This window comes from Hevea brasiliensis, chromosome 1, assembly GCF_030052815.1.
Source record: "Hevea brasiliensis isolate MT/VB/25A 57/8 chromosome 1, ASM3005281v1, whole genome shotgun sequence".
NCBI classification, from domain to species: Eukaryota; Viridiplantae; Streptophyta; class Magnoliopsida; order Malpighiales; family Euphorbiaceae; genus Hevea; species Hevea brasiliensis.
The window spans coordinates 4,185,187-4,190,229 of record NC_079493.1 but is presented as its reverse complement, the minus strand read 5'-3'; the positions used below and the strand labels follow the sequence as shown (position 1 = coordinate 4,190,229).

General features: G+C 36.8%; 1 pseudogene; it reads right to left on the bottom strand.

Annotated features, from left to right (window-relative positions):
- Positions 1–1,403: 1,403 nt before the first annotated feature.
- On the bottom strand, positions 1,404–4,066 carry LOC110665110 (receptor-like kinase TMK4; annotated as a pseudogene).
- Between the last annotated feature and the right edge of the window lie 977 nt (positions 4,067–5,043).

The window sequence follows — 5,043 nt, the reverse complement described above, 5'->3', positions numbered from 1 at the left end:
AGAAAGAATGCAACGTGTACTAATATCAACAGTTATATCAATGTCCAGTCTCAATATAACATTGATCAGAAATATTTTTAGAACAATGCTATAATACAGCCGAAATCTCATAATTATAACAATATTATAATTTCTACTGCTATGCATATAAGTCGATGAACACGATTGGTATCAAAAGGCTTTACTCAGAGGGAGGGGATTGACTTTAATGAAGTGTTTTCTCCAGTTGTGAAGCACAGTTCTATCAGAGTCTTACTTGCTATGGTTGCTCTTCATGATCTAGAGCTTGAGCAACTAGATGTGAAGACAGTATTTTTGAACGGTGAGTTGGAGGAGCAAATTTATATGAGTCAGCCCGAGGGATTTGTTATTTTAGGTATGGAAAATCGTGTTTGCTTGCTTAAGAAATCTTTATATGATCTGAAACAGTCTCCTAGGCAGTGGTACAAAAGATTTGATACATTCATGGTTCGTAATGGCGTTAATCGTAGTTCAAATGACAGTTGTGTGTATCATAAGAAACTTTCAGATGATTCCTTTGTTTATTTGCTGTTGTATGTGGATGACATGCTTATTGCTGCTAAAAGCATGTCACAAATTAATATTCTGAAAAAGTAGTTGAGTGATGAGTTTGAGATGAAGGATTTGGGTGCTGCAAAGAAGATATTGGAAATGGAAATTACGAGGGATAGAAGTGTTGGGAAGCTTTTCTTGTCTGAACAGGCCTATGTTGAGAAAGTGTTTAAGCGTTTCAACATGAATAATGCTAAGCCTGTGACTGTTTCGTTTGTTGCCCATTTCAAGTTATCTGCAGACGTGTCATTAAAAATAGATAAGGAGATGAAGCACATGTCTAGTGTTTCCTATTCGAGTGCTGTTGGTAGCATCATGTATGCTATGGTATGCACTCGACCTGACATTTCACATGCAGTTAGTATTGTGAGTAGATACATGGCGTGTCCTGGGAAAGAGCATTAGCAGGCAGTGAAATGGATTTTAAGGTATTTGAAGGGTACTACAAATGTTGGTCTGACATTTGATAGGGCCAAAATGAGTGATTCAGTTGTTGGCTATGTGGATTCAGATTTTGTAGGAGACTTAGACAAGAAGAGGTCTTTGATAGGTTATTTGTTTACTCTTTCTGGAGGTGCTATCGGTTGGAAGGCAACATTACAAGCTACAGTTGCTTTGTCTATCACAGAGGCTAAATATATGACCTTAGCAGAGGCAGTAAAGGAAGTTTTATGGTTACGAGGTTTGGTGGGTGATCTTGGGTTGATACAGAATAACGCAACAGTGTTTTGTGATAGCTAGAGTGCAATACATCTCACAAAGAATCAAATGTACTATGAGCGAACTAAGCACATTGATGTCAGATATCACTTCATTCGAGACATTATATCTTAGAGGACTGTAACTGTGCAGAAAGTCTCTACACATAATAATCCAGCAAATTGCCCCAGCGGTATGGACCGATATAAATATTGTAATATTCTACCCTTTGCGTTAGAGTTGTGAGATATTCGGGTAACACACTGGGGTTAGAGTTTGAGAGTTCTGATTGATTGTATCTTACTCTTTTCATCATAGTGGAACATTTTTTCTCTTGTCTTGTCCGGTCCGTGGACGTAGACCTTATAGTTGAACCACGTTAAATTCTGTGTTATTCTTCTTCTCTTTTCAATATTATGTGATTGTGCGATTTGTGTACGTGTCTTAGATTTGCATACTTGTTATAACACCAACTAATGAGTTTACTTAGAGTTTGAACCCCAGTCAGAGCCATTGAGGGAAAAAAAAAAAATTAAAACGAAGTAGGAAAGCCCATACTTACCAATATACTCAGGTGCAAGATAGCCAAATGTTCCTGCCACTCTTCTCTCCAAGGAATATTTCCCAACAGGCACATTTCTAACCAAACCAAAGTCTCCTACCTTAGCTTTCATGTCGTCTCTTAGAAGTATGTTTGAAGGCTTCAGATCTCTATGAATGAAACTCTGCTGAGCTAAATTGTGCAGATATTCTACTCCTTGTGCTACATTGAGTGCAATAGTAGCCCTTTGCTTCCAATTAAGAGAAGGGTATCCACGTTCGCGCCATTCGACCAAATGTTCTGCTAGAGTCCCCTGTGGCATGTATTCGGACACCAAAATCCCCTCATCGCAATTTGTGCAGTAACCGAAGAGAGAAACTAGATGCCTGTGCCTTGCTTTAGTAAGCACAGCAACCTCGGCTTGAAACCCATTCATTCCCTTTAGTAAGCACAGCAACCTCAGCTTGAAACCCATTCATTCCCTTGGTCACCATTGCTGTAGATCCCATCCTCTTCACAGAAATCTTAGTGCCATCATGGAATTCCCCTTTATAAAACACACCAAAACCTCCCATGCCAAATATATTATTCTCATTGAAATCATCGGTCAACTGTTGAAGAACTTCAAATGGAATCAAAACATTTCCCATTTTATATGTGAGATAACCTGCCTCGTTGTGAACCAGTATATTCCACTTCTCATGACCCTTCACACTTCTAGACCTTCCGAGTCTTTTCCCAGCTCTAAATTTAAACATCAGAAACAACACAAGAGCAATAAAAATGACAAAGCTAACAATCAAAGATGGTGACATCTTGTTTTCTCTAGACATAACATTACTATCAAGTAAAGCATTGCCTGGTATAGTGATCAATTTCACGGAAGCAGCAAAAACTGGGATTTTTCCGGTAAGATTGTTGTTAGAGACGTCAAGAACCTCAAGTTGAGTCAACTTTGTCAAGCTTTCAGGGATGGAAGCCGTCAAATTATTATCATTCAGGCTCAAGATCCTCAATCCAGGTAGCTTGGCGAAGAACGGAGATATTGTCCCTGTGATATTCTGCTTTCCAAAATTCACTGCAATAGTCCTGTCATGTTCATTGCAGGTAATAAATGAGCAATTCTTGCAAGCATTATTCCTTGCCAAGAATTAGAAAATGTCTGTGGATACCCCAAAGCACCTGCAACCACCAGCATTATGGTCACTGGAGGACTGCAACCAATCCGAGCATCTTTCACACAAAAATTATTGCCATAATACATATAGCCTTCACATTCCTTCGAAACGTAGGGACAGGTCCTTGCAATTTGTTGTTTGATAAAGAAACTCGTTTCAAATTGGTATGTAAAACGAAGGAAACTGGTACTGCCCCAGTAAACAGGTTATCGCTTAGCTTCAATTCAAACAAATTATGGCAGTTTGAGAAATCTGGAAGAGGACCTGTAAATTGATTCTTGTGAAGCCACACCTTCCTTAGCCTTGACATGGAAGATAACACATGGGGGGTACCTGATAACCCGATTTCTTGATTGTCGAGTAGCAATAACTGGATTCCTGAATTTGCTAAAGATGCAGGTAAAGTCCCTGTCAAATTTTTGTTTGACAGGAAAAGATTCTGCAAGCTTGGAAGGGACGCAAAGATATCAGGTATAGTGCCCATGATGTTAGTGAATCTTGCATCAAAATTTACTAGCTGTCCACATTGAATTAGAGCAGTGGACAGAGACCAAGGAGCAAGATTGGCATTATGGCTAATGCCAAAGGATTCCAATCTGATGAGTCCTTCAAAGAAGTCATGTGGGATACTAGTAAAGTTGTTCTCGCCAATATATAGTTCTCTGAGCCAAGTTAGATTGGCAAGGGAAGGGAGGGGACCGGAGAGTTTGTTATGATGAACAGAGAGGTGCCCAAGCTGGGTAAGAGTAGAGAGTTCCGAGGGAAGGGTGCCGCAGAGCTTTTTCCCTTTAAGGTAGATGGCAATGACACGGTTCTTGTTGCATTGGACGCCATCCCAATTACAGCAGCCGGTCGCATTCTCGGTTGACCAGTGCAATGGAGTGGGTCTGAGGGCCTTGGCTAGTTTTAGCATGGTGGCAGAGTCATCAGTGGCCGCAACAGAATAGATGAGGTGAAAGATAGAGAGAGAAGATAAATATGGTTTCAGTTGCCTAAAGGGCTTTCCAAGCCATTGAATAACATAAAAGCAATAGTTTGTAGTGAATGGCAGGATCAATGCAGGTATATGTAACATTGCTATTTGTCAAGCAAGTATTCAAGTGAATTGTTGTATTTAATTTTTAGCAATTGTCCCAGGCTTGAAAACAAGGACTTTGCTACAAGAACAGCTTTTTATGATCGATTTTCTTGAGGAGCCTCTACTCTTTGGTGGTCTCTTTCTTGTATAATGACCCTGAACGACCTGTCAAGCCTTTGAAATTATGGTTTCAGAACTACCAATAATCAAATTTAAAAATGACTCCTCAAATAATGAAATCTCTCTAATTTATATACTCCCTCCGTCTATTTTATATGTTGCATTTGAGTTTTGCACGGTGACTTAGAGACTGGGATAATCTCATTTTTGTAAAAATATACTAGTAATTAATTAAATTAACTTTTATTTTAATGAATTATTTCTAGTATAAATATTTATTATATTTAATAAAGATAGAAGATAAAATAAAAAAAAATAATTAATACTTATTAATTTTTTAATTATAATAAATAATTTTAAAAAAAAATCAAATACTATAGGTAAAAATAGACAGAGAGAACCTAATAATTTTAAACTGGTTGAATCAAAAAAGCATTAATTCAAATGTTAATTAATCTTTGTTTTAATTAAGCATGCACTTTTTGTTGACTTTGAAAATGTACCAAAAAACAATATTTTACTAGTGGGAATTAAAAATCATTTTTTTATTTTTTTAGAATTAAAGTGGGAATAATTAGGATAGAAAAATTACAAAAATCAAAATGTAGAATGATTCCAATATCCACACGTGGATAATTAATTAACGATGATGATTAAGGATAAGCTTTAATTATTGCCAATGGGAGACTCCATTAATTTCTTTGGTTTAGGATTAGCTGGCATAGAAAAATATTTTTTCCTATAAAAAAATATTGATCTATTTTGATATGTATATTTTATTTAATTTATAATTAATAAATCATTTAAAATTACAATAAATTTTATTTTAAAATATAATAGACCCTATATATAAT